Source organism: Jaculus jaculus, chromosome 8 (assembly GCF_020740685.1).
Source record: "Jaculus jaculus isolate mJacJac1 chromosome 8, mJacJac1.mat.Y.cur, whole genome shotgun sequence".
NCBI lineage: Eukaryota > Metazoa > Chordata > Mammalia > Rodentia > Dipodidae > Jaculus > Jaculus jaculus.
The window spans coordinates 34,042,453-34,060,563 of NC_059109.1; the positions used below are offsets into that span (position 1 = coordinate 34,042,453).

An 18,111-nucleotide genomic window follows, 5' to 3' on the forward strand; every position below is an offset into this window, starting at 1 on the left:
ATTTTGACACTTCCATTTACAAAAAATATTTTATTTTTATTTATGACAGAGAAAGAGGGGGAGAGAGGTAGAGTGAGAACGAGCAAGAGAGAGAGAGAGGGCACAGCCGGGCCTCTAACCACTGCAAATGAACTCCAGATGCAGATGAACTTCTCGTGCATCTGGCTTATGTGGGTCCTTGGGTTTCACAGGCAAGCATCTTAACTGCTAAGCCATCTCTCTAGCCCCAGCACTTCTACTTTTATGTGAAGATGATGGAAAGAAATACACTAAAAGATCTGGTCCCCTATGATTTGAAGGAAATAAACAGGTGACCTAATCTCATGAGTACAGCCTTCATTTCATAAATATTAATAAAACACCTGCTTCAAAAATCCACAAAGTGGAACCCACTAGGCTGCTCTTGTCTTGGGCAGCCTGTTCCAGACTCTTGAGCATTTTCTTCACTCAATTTTGCTTCTGCTGCTCAAGCTATCTATGTCTCTTAACTGAAATCCTTGCTTCACGAATACAAGAACAGAGGGACCTCTCCTCTCCCACAACATGTGCAAGAATTTGATTTTACAATGTTATTAAACCTGTATACTTGGCCAGGCATGGTGGCTTACACCTTTGGCCCCAGCACTCCTTTAATCCCAGCATAAATGCATATGAGTGCTGTATGCATATGTGTGCATACACTTAAATAAGTACTATAGAAACTTACTTCTTGTTAGCTAATTAAAGATATAAGTTATTTAAAAAGAGAGAGAGTTTGAGCGGAGTAGCTGATGAGGTGGAGAAAGCTTCACCACCCATCTTTTTGAGACCCTCTCTCACATATAGATATTTACCCCACTCCAGCGTGCTCCTGGCCACCCATCTCTCAAGGAAATGGATGCCAAGACAGTAAACTTTAGAAAAGAACTTTCATATTCAAAACTTACATAAAACAAAATTTCATTTCAGAGTTACCAAAGCAAATTGACAGGTAAAATGGTATTTATAGAGAAATACGAGTAAAAATAAGCCAAAGTATCTATATAGTTACAGTCTTTAAGGCAAGCATCAAATCCCAAACAGTTCAATGACCAAGAGGGCAGCCTGCCAGATTTTGTGGAGTAAATGGGCAAAACCTTAAGGAAGTTAATCATTTCAAAGTTAAGAGTTGGGAGTTAAGATTCTTCCATGTTGAGCAAGGTATATTGCCCTATACCAAAATAAACAAATCTTCCTAGATAAAAAGGCCCCAACAGTTTATTTTTTATTTTTTTTTTAAGTTAGTTAGTTAGTTGGTTTGTTTTTTAATGAGATCCCAGAAGTAAAAATAGATTTAGGCCACTACCCAAAGTCACATGCTCATAAAAGGGAAATCCTTGCCTTGAATAAAGTCATTTATCCTAACTAACTGCCAATCCCTCACACCTCATACTACATTCCACCAGGCTCTCGAATTTCTCCAGGCATGTGAGGACCTCAACAACCAAGAAAAACAACCAATCAGTGGAGGGAGGTAGAAGGATAATAAAACAAGAAAATGAATGTAGGCCACACTTGTGACTTCTAGTCTCTGTGTGAGACCTAAGGAAGCATATAGACAGTGCCTGGGGTTTACTGGGAGACTTCCTTTGGCTGATCCAGTGCCTACACACATGTAGTGGTCAATGACATGCCCATTCAAGTCCAGATTGCTACTGAGCACAGTATTTGGGCCCAATATCAAACCTACCATTTCCTACTTCTAGGCCTGAAATAAATAGTTTAAGCTTTTCAAGGAGAAACAATTTGATAGAGTGTGAAGACAGAAATCAAGAGCCTAAAGACTGTCATCCTTAGTGCTAATCAGTGGAGGACTGGACTTCTGCATTCTGTTTCTCTCTATTCATAAAAGTGCAAACATCACACTTGTTTTTAGTAGAATTACTGTGGAGTTTCAGCCAGCTAAAACAAAACTACTGTGACTCAGATGCTAATGTTTTTCATGATTATGGATTTTTCACTAGTACATATTGGATTGATATTTAGCCAAATGGCAATGTATTTGCCTTTCACATTCATTTAATTATTTAAAATATTTCCTGTGGCTGAATTCAAGAAGTAAAATAAAAATTGATAAGAAATTAGTGCAGCCTAAAAGGAAGTTTTATTTTGTGAAGGAAGATATAGTATTTTTCCTGTTTTTAATGGAAAATCATTGTTCAGCAGGAAACATTTGCATGCAGCTGTCAGGCGTTTTTCATTTCTAAAGTGGTGCTGTTACCCTTATCATATCAGCACTGCAGTGGCACAGGCTGCAGTGGAAGGCAGAGATGGGTGGAGGCGGCCGTGATGGAATGGTGCACGATCACCAAAGGTAGTTAAAACTGCCAGTGAGTGCGTGTCACAATAAGATGTTTTCTAATCATCATATTACTATTTTGAAGTGTATTACTGTCCTTCCAAGAAATTACATAACAGAGAAACCCCTTATTACCTGCACCCAGGTTGCCTCATTTTGTTACATCTTCACATACAGTACTACATACAGTACAGTATGTAGTGCAGGGAATTTATTGTTTTATTATGGGAAAATCACAACTGAAAAAAAAAAGCAGTGGTAAATTTTATATTATTTACAATATGTATATCTTAGGCATATTACAATGTAACATCCTTTCCAGACATCTATGAGTCTTTGGAAAATAACATACTCATATACACATATTTTCATTCATATTTCTGTTTACCCAATAAGAAAAAAAAAAAATTCTAAAACAGGCCACAGTCACTATCTCTTTTGGGAAATTGTGGTTGAACTGGATTTTCTTATCCCTGTCTTGTTATTTCCAGTGTTGTCTATAAGGAATATTATATATATATTATACACACACACATATACATATATGCACACATATATATTCCCTCCCTCCTTCCTTTCCTTGCTTTCTTTTCTTTCTTTTTAGACAGAGTCTGGATATATAGTCATGCATATCATGCATTCACTAACTATGTAGTCCAGGCTGGCCTTGAACTCATGGAAATCCTCCTGTTTCAGCCTCCAAAGTGTTGGGATTATAGGTGTGTGCTATCACACATGGAAGGTTGTATCATAATCTTTCTACTTTGAATTTTCAAGAAGTGTACCCATAATCCTCTGGCACCTAACAAGTAAGAGGATGAAAACAAAAGTCCAAATTTTCAAAGAATAGACTCTAAACCACTTCAAGTACTTTGTTTTCAAATCTGTCTAATCTAACAGAGTGCCTTGCATATAACAAAAATCCAACAAGCACATAAAGAATTAATCTGTGGGGCTGGAGAGATTACTTAGTGGTTAAAGCAGCTGTCTGCAAAGCTAAAAATTCCAGGTTTGAATCCCCAGAACCCACATAAGCCAGATGTAAAAGGTAAGGCATGTATCTGGAGTTCATTTGCAATGACTGGAGACCCTGAAACCCCCACTCACTCTCTCTCAACTCTCTACCTCAATCTCTCTCTCTCTCTGTGAAATAAATTAATAAAATATCTTTTAAAAACATTTTAAAATAATTCAAGTATGAATGAGTACAGAGAACATTTTATATGGAAGTTACTTGGATTTTTAAATGAGAACTTCTTTTTTTTATAGAAGGAGAACAAGGTAGAGGAATGGGATCAGCAAGAGTGGGATGGGCAACAAGACAGGACAAAGGGGGTTAGTATGATCAAATGCATTAAGGACATGTATGAAATGTCACAATGAACCCATTATTGGTTTTGTAAATATATGATAATAAAATATCTTTAATATTTTAACTTCAATATTTTAACAATATTTTTAATTTTAACATGCAAAGTTATTTCCTAACATAATACTATATAGTACTTTACTAAGACATTTTCTTTTCTACTGAACTTTGGTTAGTTTCAGCCTATTGTTAACTTGTGGATGACACTGTCCTAACATCCATTATAACGCATTGACTTTCCAAAAGAAAACATTCATATGTCTTGCTAAAAAACCTTTAGATTACCAAAAAGTTATATACCTTACTCAGAAAGAGTTCACAAGCTACCATTGTGCCCATTTCCACAATGTTTTATCACATGGCCTCCGTGATTCCTTTTCAATCTCTTTCAGAACTCCTTACCTTTTCCTTTTACAACTTATTCTACTTTGCTCTCATTCCCTATGGTCTGAAAATCTACCATATAGGTCCTACTTCTCCAAGTTATTCTACTCATGCATGTATAAGGCCTCAGGTTTGAGCCCCAGCACCTTTCCCTTCCTTCCTTCTTCCCTCCCTTGTTTTCTCCCTTCCTCCCTCTTTCTCTGTCTCCCTTCTCATAAGTATATATCAAAAAATGGCCTCTTAGAATGGTGACCTCCCATGCTATGCTTTCTTTTGTTGATAAATGAAAATAAGTAAAAGCTTTAAATTTAAATGTTTTAAAACTTACTAATTTATTGATTTATTTGAGAGACAGAGGTACAGAGATAGAGAGAGAGCACAAGGGCCTCCTGCCACTGCAAACAAACTCCTGATGCATGCACCACTTCGTGCATTTGGTTTTATGTGGGTACAGGCGAATTGAACCCTAGGCCATCAGGGTTTGCAAGCAAGCACCTTTAACCACGGAGTCATCTTCCCAGCCAAAAGTTTAACTCTTATCAGTGCCATAAAATAAATGAGTTCTAGGTTAAACTTACTATTTCGGGCCGTGTGTGTGTGTGTGTGTGTGTGTGTGTGTGTGTGTGTGTGTGTTCTAGTGTGTGTATGTGGTTTGGTGTGATGCTCACCTGCATTATGAGGAAAAGGAAAGAGTGCTCACCTGCTGTGGTCAGAGTGGAACATAGGGATTCCAGCTCCATCACTCCTCCAATTGATCTTGTTTTGAGAGAGGGACTCTATTGATTTCAGAGCTTGTGGGATTGTAGCAATTCTTGGCTTTCTGCACCCCATTGGGATTTGGTTTACCAGCTGCAAGTGGCCACATCAAGCCACTTAGTTGTACCAGGAAATTTGAATTCTGGCTGTCTAGGCCCCTCAGGCCCTCATGCTTATTCAAGAACATGGAACACTGAACCATCTCTCTAGCTCAGTTAAGCTTATTTTAATGATACTTTCCATTTCATTACACAATATTGTAACTCTCCTGCCATGTTGTAAAAGACCATATTTAGAATAGTGAGTATGCAGGAAGAGATGCCCTGAGGAACTTTCTGTTATCCTGATGCAGCCTCTTTGCTGTAGGAGTGGCCCTGTGAATAATTTAGTGAGTCAATACTATGAGAGCTTCTGGTCCCATGACTTTCTCCTATTTTTCTTTGGTTTCTTAATTTCAGGTCCAAGCAACTGTTATATTAATGATCACATTTGTGTACTTTTTCCACAAGACATAACTTTTTAATTGAAAAGCGAGCACTGATAACCCACAAAAAATGTGGTTTATTCTTTGCCTTTTGTAATTTCTTCCCTGGCCTCTAAAATCCATATTTGTAACATGTTAAATACCACCTAACCATACAATTAACATTTGCTTAAAAATAAGGTTTTGATATGCATATATTTTTCATCTTAAGCTATATTTTTATGTTTCTGTTCACAAAAGAACATACTTTTGTTTGTATTTAAGGCTTATGTCTTCTAATGGTTAAACAATATCAAAATAAAGTTCACATCTTTGTCATAGATTTGATGAAGTATTATAAAACAAACAAAAAACAACAACAAACAACAATGACCTCCCATGTGATATGTTCTCAGTTTCACATTCAGTCTTTCACTCCTCTGGCTGAGCATACAGGAATTGCTTAACAATTACAACAGTTATTTGAAAAGACTGTTGGGTGTGTACATAATATAACTTATTATATACTCTGCAGGGTATATATCATGTATTAGGTCCTGAGTCAGTATCTAGTTGCTCTTCTCACCTCTCATTCTGTATTAACCCATTCCTTTGCATTTAATTCTTGTTCAAATTTCTTCCAACTCTACTCCTCAGAGTTCAGAACTGTTCTCCAAGTCTAGAAATTGTGTTTGGGTTCCAATGAAAACCCTAACATCTGTACCTAGACATTTCAGTAGCCTCAGTTTAAGTGGTGTATGGGTAAGGCATCCCAAGGTGGTTATGAAGGAGAGAACTTGACCTTCCATGCAACTATCTGGTATCTCTTTTCTACTTTCTGATTCCAGCACTTGGAAATCTCTAATGTGAGCTTCAATTGACAATGCTATCACTTCAATTGTTGAGTCCCAAAAAGTTGGAGCTATCATATAGTTTACAACTTATTTCTCCCTTCATATTTAACTACCATCAAGATATATCCAAAATGTAACCATCACTACCACCATCACTATGTAAGAAACACATTACCTACCTCACTTGCCTCTAATATATTCATATTACACCTCCAAAGTCAAATTTCCATGACACTGATAGAGTATCCTTGTAAATTTTAGCATATTTGAAATTCATCATGTATCTCTTTAGTCCAGAATTGTTTAGTGGATTCCCAATTTACAGAGTGCAAGACAAACTCCTACACTATCCCACAAGGTCTCCCCTTTGCTCTCTAGTATAGCAACAGGCTATTCCACTACTTCTCTCTCACACAAAAATCCATTTTCTGGTTTATTTTTATTTATTTATTTGAGAGTGACAGAGAAAGAGAGAGACAGAGAATGTGTGTACCAGGGCACCCAGCCACTGCAAACGAACTTCAGATGCGTGCATCACCTTGTGCAGCTGGCTTACATGGGTCCTGGGGAATCAAGCCTCGAACCAGATACCCTATAACTTCTCCTATGTCTGATCTCTTATATCCACAAATACATACATTTCTTCTTTCTTGGTTCAAAAGTCACTTTCTTAAAGTTGACTGAGTCTCCTATATAAAATCAAAAACTATTCCAACACTACAAATTCCTTCACCCAGCCACAACTTCACCTTGACTTTTTCCTCTGAAGCTTGTTCATTTATTGTGCTCATTTTATCAACATTTGTATACAGGCTTCATTCAAGGGCAGGTAACATTTCTTTGGTAATGTATTATCTTGGGTATTTCTAGAGATTAGAAGAGTATAAGAAATACAGTTGACTAAATACAAATTTGAGGAAAAGTGAATGGTGTACCATACTTTTAAGAAATAAGATTGTCTAATCATGTATGTTCTTCATGGTTGTATCGAGAAAGCACTAAAGAAAAACAACAGCAAAACTACGGCTATTTTATTTTATTTTTAATTTTTATTTATTTATCTGAGAGTGACAGACATAGAGAGAAAGAGGCAGACAGATAGAGAGAATGGGTGCATCAGGGCCTCCAGCCACTGCAAATGATCTCCAGATGTATGTGCCCCCTGTGCATCTGGCTAACATGGGTTCTGGGGAATTGAGCCTTGAACCGGGGTCCTTAGGCTTCCCAAGCAAGCACTTAAACATTAAGCCATCACTCCAGCCTGGCTATTTTATTTTTAAAATGCATGCGAACATATATTGCGACAGGGCCTTGCCCAGGCTGACCTTCAGATTATCATGCTCCTGCCCCTGCTTGTGAAGTGACACCGTTACAGGCTTGTGCGACTTTGCTGCTCTGGCTTCCCTTTGCTGCCTTCAGATTTCTCCCATATTCAACCAATGCCAGAAAGCACACTTCCTCCTCTCGATACCTCCTGGTCCGCTGCCTTCCAGGTGCTGTACATTACCTACCCTTCAAAATTTTCAGACACTTCCAGGTCATTTGCATCCAACCTGGTGACATCCTCACCCCTGCCCTTGAGAAAGCAAAGCTTCTATACACGTTTATGAGCTGTCCTCATGCCAGCGCCCCCCCCGCCAAGGTCTTTTCAACATGCCCATTTAGACAAGTGTGCTCCACAATGCTTTCTAATTATTATCAATTTTGATTTGACTCTGTCTCATTACTAGTGACTACAAAATTATTCAGTAGAAAATTGATAAAAATGCATGTCACAGGACTCTGAAGGCTAATTTATGGAGAGTCGTATGAAATGTGTACTATGGTGTCTGACATGTAAGTGCTCAACAGAATGACTTGCCACTGTTGGTATATTGCAGCTGGTTAAGTCTATTAACTCCAAACCAGATGCCAGTTCCAATGCTGAGGAGAAAAGATCATGTGTTTTCAGATCATTTGATGAGTGACTCTAATCGTCAAAAGTTCATGCCCAATGATGAGACTGTGGCAGCTGTAGGACTAGGCAGGTCATGTTTAGATACAAAATGTCACATTCACCAGCAAGGCTCTTTTAGCACACCTGTACTGATGAGCAAATGATGGAAAGAATTCTCTAGTAGTATTAGGAAGGAAAAGTAACCTTTGGGGGTGGGGGGGAATGGAGATTGAAACAGAGTCCCTCTATATAGCTCTGGTGAACCTGGAACTAATAATATAGACCAGGCTGAATCCAAAGTCACAGGAACCCTCTTGTCTCTATCTCCTTCCTAAGTGCTAGGATTACCGACATGTGTCACCACACCCAGCCAGAAAGTTAACTTTTGATAAGATGCCTCAATGAGTACAAAGGTCCTCAGTGTATCATCTCTCTCTATGTCCTAGTTCAAATGCTTACAGTTAATAGCAGTACTAAGTGTAACAGCAGTAGTTGGCTTAGCCTGGAAAGCCTCTGAATTTATAAAACTAGTAAAATATGCTCCTGTGGATTTCAGTTGTTACATAAGTATTATAAAGTCACAATTAGTGTATGCTAATGTTTTATGACAATTGCTATTGCCACTCTAAGAAACTACCATAGATGTGTCATCAGAAAGGCATCATATGCTTCAATAAGAACTGTCTGAAAATGGGCAAATATAATATAAAAGCAGGCATTCTACTTCAAAGCTCCCAGAATACACAGAATTAAATTTTGTACCATAGTCACTAATAGTCCCTTGAAGTATCACAGGAATATTGTGTACACACATATGCAGTTTCCACAGAATTATTTTAAGAGCTTATTTCAGAAAAAAAAAAAAAGATTTTTAACAACTCAATAGTAACAACTAAATGTAGCAAAAAGGTCTTGAGAACTTGATCAGATAGCTCATATGTACTACTAAAAGCTCAAATGTTAAACTTACTCTTCCCAGGTATTTATAGAGTAGTGGGTTGATATTAGCCAGGGAAAGTGTTTCCCAAACTTGCTGCCACTACATAAGTCACTGTATAGTTCATTTGTAAAGCTGACTCTCTAAATGATTTTTTAAAATATTTTACTTATTTGAGAGAGAAAGAGGTAGACAGAGAGAGAGAGAGAGAAGGCCCACTGCAAATGAACTTCAGAAGCATGTGCCACCTTGTGCATCTGGATTATGTGGGTCTTGAGGAATTGAATCTAGGTCCTTAGGCTTTGCAGGCAAGTTCCTTGACTGCCAACTCATCTCTCCAAACCTAAACTAGATTGTTTACTGACTTACTTAGATACTTACTTAACTAGCTAGTGATCTGGTAAGTTTGGTGGTGCTAAACTGAAAGCATCAAACATGGTAAGTGAGGACTCTACCATCAAGCTGTTCTCTAATCCATACCAGGTTTAAATAAAAAAAAAAATGTTAAAAATAAGAGTCAAAGATGACCTTTTAAATTTCCCTAATATAGTGTTACCAGATGAAACATCAAAACTTATAAATTACTGGTGATTTTCATATATAACCAAGGTGGAGATGTCATATAGCAATTTTATTTTCAATTTTTATATCTTCTAAATTTTTCCTTTAACAAGGCATAAATTACCACTATCACTAAAGCACAATTTGGCCCTGGTATTAAACCACATGCATGTTGGGCACATATTTTTAAACTGACATAAACCCTCAACCCTAAAGCAGATTTTCTTTTAAGGCAAAAGGATTAATTAGGGTAGGCTTTAATAATATATTTTACTGTCTTATAAATTATATCAGAAATATTCAGTAAGTAACAATACTTTATAAACTAGGAGTTACTGGCTTGAAAATGTAGCTCAATAGCAGACCTATATCACAACTGAGGGTTTCTTAAGCTTTTGACATCAAAATGAGAGAGGTCAGTCTGGGGAGATGGCTTAGCGGTTAAGGCACTTGCCTGCAAAGTCAAATGACCCAGGTGTGGGGGCTGGAGAGATGGCTTAGCAGTTAAGCACTTGCCTGTGAAGCCTAAGCACCCCAATTCAGGGCTCGATTCCCCAGGACCCACGTTAGCCAGATGCATAGGGGATGCATGCGTCTGGAGTTCATTTGCAATGGCTGGAGGCCCTGGCGTGCCCATTTTCTCCCTGCCTCTTTCTCTCTCTGTCACTGTCAAATAAATAAATAAAATAAACAACAAAAGAAAAATTTAAAAGAAGGACCCAGGTGTGATTCCCTATTACCCATGTAAACCCAGATGCACAAGGTGGCACATATGTCTGGCATTTGTTTGCAGTGGTTAAAAGCCCTAGTACGCCCTTTCTCTCTCTCTCTCAAGTAAGTAAATAATTTTTTTTTAAAAAAAATGAGAAGTCTATAATAAATATAAGCACAGATTATTTAAAAGGCTGTTATATTTCAACTGTAACCTTGCCTCTTTATTTAAATATATAGTAAAATTTGAACAAAATGAGTTTTTCCTCTTGCCTTCCTCTCCTTTAGCTTTCTACCTGAGCTCGGCCTCATTCCATATCTACAAAACTTTAGGCAAGAAATAAGCTTTATCATTTTCAACACTTTACAGTTTTGCACAAAGGAGGGTAGCTTTTCACACATGCCCAGTGTAAAATACATGTCAACTTCACAGGTAGGCTTTACTTTCAATTATGCTCAAGTTGAATCAAGATTTTACCAGTTTTAACCTTGTAAATAATAGCAAAATAGCATTTGGGAAATGCTCTGGTATTCTGCAACCAAGTTTGTGTAAATAATCATTACAATACTTCAGAAATGTGTTTAAATATGTCAGCCGCGGTCATGTCACAAACAGCTAATGCTCAGCCAATATTTCCAGCAAGACGCTCTCTTAAGGGAATACTGGGGTTGACTAGAGATTGCTTTTTATCTTGAAAAGACAAATGCATAATTGGTGATATAAAATTGTAAACTGATGGACTTTTGAAAGAACTAAGGTTTGGAATGAAGTAGGAGGAGAAAGCGGAAAAGGAGGAGGAGAAGGAGGCGTCAGAAGAGGAAGGCAATGTGGCACCACGTAGGACTCTTAGAATGTGCAAGGTGTCATGTTAGAAATTTGAGCTAATTCATTCAGTTCTGAACTCAGATATTTGCAATATCCAGTAAAAGAGCTGTTTGAGCTAAGATTTAAGCCATGCCTCAAATTCTGTCATGATCCCATTCCATAATATATCTCTTTTACAAAAAGCAGTACTTGAAGTGAAGTAATAAAAATTTGGCTTGCCCATAAAAGTTATCGAGTTAAGCCGGGCGTGGTGGCGCACGCCTTTAATCCCAGCCCTTGGGAGGCAGAGGTAGGAGGATCGCCGTGAGTTCGAGGCCACCCTGAGACTCCATAGTGAATTCCAGGTCAGCCTGGGCTAGAGTGAGACCCTACCTTGAAAAACCAAAAAGAAAGAAAAAAAAAATGTTATCAAGTTAATCAAGGAAGTGCTAAACTATCTTTTGACAAGTTTAAATTTTCTCTAAATGGGATCTTCTCCCTTTTCCTTTAAATGACTATATTACAAGTAGCAGACATATTGCCACCAGATAATTGGTAGCAATAGAAGTAACATATTGGTAAACAACTGAGAAGACTATGAAATGTGCTATCTCTTAATAGCACAGGAATTTGGGCATGGTGGCACACTCAGCACTCTGGAGGCAGAGGTAGGAAGATCACTGTGAGTTCAAGGCCACCCTGAGACTACATAGTGAATTCCAGGTCAGCTGAGCTGCAGTGAGACCCTACCAAAAAAAATAAAATAAAAATATTTTTCCCATATAACAAAGCAAAAGTTGACAGGTTGAAGAAGCCTGTACAAAAATAAACAACCAACAACACAAAAAACAGTAATAACAGAAAATGACAACAAAAACAATAACAAACCTTTTCTTTTTTCTTTCTCTTTCCTTTTATTACTTGTTGAAGACTGAATCTAGGACTTTGTGAAGGAAGACTAGGCAAGTGCTTGGTCACGGATGTGTAACCCCAGCCTCATAAGTGAAATTCTAACAAGACCTCCTTCTCTTTCCTTCCCTCCCTCCATTCTTAATTTCTTTTGTTTCTATCCCCTTCTCACTTTTTTTCCTCTTTCTCATTCCATCCTTCTTTTCTTCTATTTTTCCCATTCTATCACAAACATATTTATTGATAATGTACTTCTTTCAAAAGAAAGATACTCAATTTAATGCCACACAATAGTGATTTCATCAAATCTGACTAAACAAAATAGATTTCCTGGAAGGAAGTAATATTGACTTAAATTCAATGAAAGGATTCTCAGTGAGAGTTGGAATAAAGATCAGGACAAGAGGAAAGCCTTAATTAAAAGCCGAAAACATTAGGAGAGGTGCTTCTAGACGAATGAAGGCATTGATAAATGCATGTGTCTCTTATCTAGACAGGGAAGGTAATGCAACTGGAAGTAATGCCACAGCACAATGGAGCTCCTTCACTTTATACACTGATTCAGCAAGGAGAATACATTAGAATGATCTTGAGTTGGTTTGGATAGGGATACAGGATTTTAAAACCACCAAAAAGTTTCTGCCTGCTTCATACATTTTACTAAATCAATGAAGATACTGGGAAGGTGAGATGACTTGCTCAGTGTTACAACTTGGTTGTGTAGCATCAGGTCCCTGAGAGTCTAGTTAGTACTGCTATACTACCAGCTGATTCCCAGAAAGATCCCCTCAGCTTCTCTTTGAATCTGTGGGTACAACCCAGAGGTCTTCTTGTTCTGCATTCCTAATTGCTGCCAAGGTCAGAAAGACACTCCCAGGAATAGAGACTCAGGGACAATGTGAGGCCTGAATCCAGTGGTGTGGTGTTGGATACTGTGGGACTACACTGCCCTGATCCCCACTGTATTTGTTTTATGTTTCTTCTTGGTTCCATATTTTGTACCAGTAAGATCAGTTATGCTCAGATTAGGAAAGAGATGTAAACAACATTCTGGTTAAACATTTACATATTCACTATATTCAGAAGTTATAATATGTCCCACTGAGTAACTAAGAAAAACACATTAACGAGAAGTGACATTTTTATAAGAGGAGTCTACAGTAACTAGGAACCTATGCATCTATCATCTTAGGAATATACATTGAGATCTAAATAATTAACATGGAAAAGTCATGATAGACACTATTACAGCATATGAAGTTAATCCAAATATAATTCTGTCAATCACACAGTGAAACATAGGAGAGGTTAGAGAAATAGCCAGCAAATTACAATGTATTACTTGGGAGCACATATGTTAGTATCTACAGTTGGATTTCTCCAAAGAAAATTATGAGATAAATAAATTAGGCAAATATATAAAAGAAAGTACATAGACAATGGAGGGGGAACCGAACAATTTGTAATAACAGGTAAAATAAAATGCACAAAGAAAATCTAGATAATTATTTACTATAAAATCATATTCTGCTTACAAAAATAAAGCCACTCAAAGATGAGTAACTTAAGCTAGAAATGGAGTAGTAGTAAAATTCAAAAGCAAACTATTCTAGGATCTGGGACTATATGTCTCAATAGCAGAGGGTATGCTTAGCATGTATAATGCTATGCATTTTATCTATAACACCAAGTAAAAAAAGTAAAAATAAACATAATATTTTTTTTTAAAAATGGAACAGATCATACTCAGTGAACTCACATAGAAAGACAAATGCCACATGGTCTCACTCATTTGTGGCTCCTAGTATGGACCAGCTGGTAGGCATAACATACCTACATACCTGATAGGCAACTCATGGCCTAGGCATTAGGGATGGAAGGATTTTGGGTGCATGGGAGAAACAAAGACAAACTAAATCCAAAGTGAACTTGTACCATAGAAACCTTTATCCCTGGAGACAAACTAAAAGTTATAACCCTCAACAGGAGTATGGGAGGAGAACCTGAAAAGAAGGGCCCTGGACTGGGAAGCTTAATCTTATTATTATTTATTTATTTTTATTGTCTCTGGCCTGAAACTCTCAGTACCAGAAATCAGTTGCTATCCACAATGACCTGTTGAACAGCCAGAACTTTAAGGTCCTCAAAACAAGACAGGTTTCTGTCAAAGTACTTGGATACCAGCCTGAGGCAAAAAGGTAAGACCCTATCACTGAAGACACTATATGCTGCTGACACAGAGCATGGAGACATCTGGCTGGAATCTGGAAAAGAGCCAGTACCCAGACAGTTAGCCTGTCTAGTGCTTGAAAGCACTATGTGAGCTACTGGGGGAAAGTGGCCAACAATGACCTCAGCAAACAGAGGTCTAAGATATTCAGAAGCAAACACCCTGACAGGATGTACATGCCAGGGTAATAGTGATACACAGCCTCAGTGGGTAACCAATAGTTTTCTGATTGGCTAAGAGATCCACTCAGTGTAAAGGAATCCATATCTGGAATTGGGAACCAGACCAGAATCCTGTAGAGACAAAGATTATGCTCTCCAGTGTCAAGCTCTCACTAGTCTTTGTCTAGAAGAGGAGTTACAGGGCTGGAGAGATGGCTTAGCGGTTAAGTGCTCTCGCCTATGAAGCCTAAGGACCCCGGTTCGAGGCTTGATTCCTCAGGTCCCACGTTAGCCAGATGCACAAGGGGGCGCACGCGTCTGGAGTTCGTTTGCAGTGGCTGGAGGCCCTGGCACACCCATTCTCTCTCTCTCTCTCTATCTGCCTCTTTCTCTGTCTGTCACTTTCAAATAAAAAATAAAAAAAATAAAAAAAAGAGGAGTTACACATATCAAATTCCCCCTTAATTAACAATGCTCATCACATTTAAATGATGCTGACTTACTCTCCTTTGGAGAACCTGGTCTTTCTCCAGAAGGTAGTGAGACCCCAAGAGATAAACTACTCCTCGCATTCCAGCCAAGCCACAGAGGAATTGGGTAGATGAACATGACAGCTGCTTCCATGGTAAACCTGATAAGCAGCGCCAGAGTGAAGGAGACAGACCCTGAGGATACCCAACACCTACCAAAGCAGAGATCCAGAGGCTCCTAAGAGCCCATCACTGAAGTAGATTTAAAAACCATCCAACATGGCTCAGGGGATTTTGAGGAAGAAGGGGTAGAAAGAATATAAGAGCCACAGGGTGAAACCATGCCCAAAGGATTCCCCCTCGCCAGTCCCCCCTCCCCATCCCCCCCAATAAAAGACACTGCCTTCTGCTCTCACACTGCATATCCCACAACTCCCTGGGAATGTCTCTGTAACCCCATTGATATGGGTCCCTAGCAGAACGGAGACAGGGACAAGGAATAAGAGGGAACAAACACATGACATACCCATATAAAATATAATGTTAATTTAAAAAAATTGGGTACTGTGATATGGTGTCAGTTTTTATCCATTTTTTTTTTCAATGAACTGAAAGGTGAACTAGGAATAACATTCAGACTTCAATTATTTGGGCTCCAAGCAGACAGCATTTACATTCTTTTCATTGATTTAAGATTCTTGTATAACAGGGCTAACAGGTATTTTATTTTCAAAAGTATCTTATATCAATTGCAAACAGAATAGTGAAAATGAATTTTGGTTATTATCAGATCTCTTCCTGATTTTACCTTCCTCCTGTTCCCAACCCTGCTCATTAGCCTCAGAGTTTCTAAAATTTTACAGTGTTGATTGCTAGAGAAATCTCCCTGAGAAGTTCTGAAGCAAGAAATGTTATTCTAGCCATTAAAATATACCTTATTCTAACATATGAAAAAACATCATCCTTTCATAATGCTATGACCAGTCAGTGAGTTCCCAATAAAAAGAATTTATGCTCTGAAAAAAGTTCCAGGCATAAAGTTTATCAAAGACTGATATGGTTCTATTAACAGAAGGACAAGAACCAACCATGACTGCTGAACAGATGACATCATGAAAACCATGATTAATCTGTAAAGTCGGTGCGACCTAAAAGCTCTTGTTTTATAATAATATTAATCATTTTCTGATTAATGCCTTAATTTGTTTTTGAGACAGTGTTTCACAATGTAGCCCAGGCTGGCCTCAAACTCACACTCCCTCGGTTTCAGAATGCAGTGCTGGGATCAAAGATGTGTAACACTACACCCTACTAATAACTGTTTTATATTAAGATTTTTAACAAAACCTCAGCCAATTTGGACTAAATTTATTTTTTAGCTGGGGTAATAAAAATATTTTCCCAGAGCACTGGATCTTTGTAAAAATATTCAAATAGATGACAAGTGAAAAAATTTCCAAATACTTGAGAATTCTGTGTTCCAATTTAACCTCAAGACTTATTGTACCAGAGTAAAAGTTGTGCATTTTTTGATGCTTCTGAAACAATAAAAGTGTCACTTTTTAGGATAGATACTTTATTTGCAATAGCACAATTTATAAGAGCAATTACTTCTTTTTAATTCAAATTAGATACATACATACATATATACATAAATTCAGTATGGTAAAAGCATCTTTTTTACTTTATATGATTTGGATTTTATGGAAGAGAGGCAGAACACGACCTTGTTTTACAGTGTGGTTTCAGCATCTTGCAGAACTCCCCATTCAAGTGGAAATTTCAAGGAGACAGAGGCCAGGTGGAAGACACAGGCAGATCAGGACAACCCTTAAAGGATCTTAGGCAGTTATACCCTGGCCACACCTATCCCAGGTGGCCTCCCCCAGCTTGTGTCAGTCCTGGGATTTAGTATTTACCCATATTATCCAATTAGATCTCTCTTGGGCTCCACACCCTGCCCAGGTGTGGCTGGATTTCACCTCTAATCCCAGGACGATTGGCTGCGACACCTGGGATAGGTGTATCCAGGTGTAGGAGTGTAAAGTGTAAATTGTAAACTATATCCACCCCCCTCCCCACCAACTCATGGAGTGAGTAGGGCATTTTTCTCTCTCTCCAGAAGGTCAGCAACGTTCTTTGGGTCTCAGACAGGTAAGATCTCTCTCCCACCCTGTTGGGAAGACACTTTTATTACTGTCTTCACTTTAATCTTTTTGGAAGTGCACGGTTTTAAAATTCCTTTTTATGTTCATTTTTTTTCCTTTTTCTAAGATCAATGTTCTTGTACATGGGCTTTGCACCCACATAGTGTACTTCTCCTCACTTTATCTTCCCTTCCTTACCCCCAGGTTCCTATCTTCCCCACATTTTTGTAAGATCTGAATAAAATGTGGCATTTAAAACATGATTTTCTTGAATCTGTTTCTGACAATTCTTTGGTTATTTTACAGATATGAACTCAGGGCTTCAGGTTCCTAAAAACACCCTGGGGCTGCAATTTTGTCCATTACAATTGTACTTTTTGAGGCCCATTAGAATCAAAATATATTAGGAAGTCTTGACTAATGCTCAGTTTCCAGGAAGGGCTAGCTCATGTGTTCACTGCCCAAGAGAAGCCCAGCTCTGGGTGACCTGATGAGTATAAAAGAATTGAGTTATATCTGTCACACTTATACCCCACACTGTTACCCATTATTCTTTAACACTGTGGCCCAAAGCACATTAAGTCCCTTCACAGATATTAGCACATATTAACAATTAGGTTTTTTGTTGTTGTTGTTGTTGTTTTAATTTTTATTTAGTTATTTGAGAGTGACAGACACAGAGAGAAAGACAGATAGAGGGAGAGAGAGAATGGGTGCGCCAGGGCTTCCAGCCTCTGCAAACGAACTCCAGACACGTGCGCCCCCTTGTGCATCTGGCTAACGTGGGACCTGGGGAACAGAGCCTCGAACTGGGGTACTTAGGCTTCACAGGCAAGCGCTTAACCGCTAAGCCATCTCTCCAGCCCAACAACTAGTTTTTATAATTTTGCCTTTAGAAACACTCAAATGAATTTTTGTATTTTCATTTTCAATTGTTTTTAAAAACACAATTGTGTAATTTGTTCCCAGAGCCCAGGATAACAGTTTTAAAAATACTCCTGGTTCAATTGAGAAAATGAAATTGACAAGTTAATTCATTTAGTAAAATGTTCACCTACTTTGTGCCTCACTTGCTAGCAAATTTTCTACAGTTCAAACACA

The 18,111-nt window shown here is 38.1% G+C and overlaps 1 protein-coding gene across 1 annotated transcript in view; it reads right to left on the reverse strand.

Moving 5' to 3' along the window:
- Positions 1–18,111, reverse strand: part of Fam83b (family with sequence similarity 83 member B) — a 101,593-nt gene that overhangs the window by 56,343 nt on the left and 27,139 nt on the right. The gene's annotated exons all lie outside the window — the stretch shown is intronic.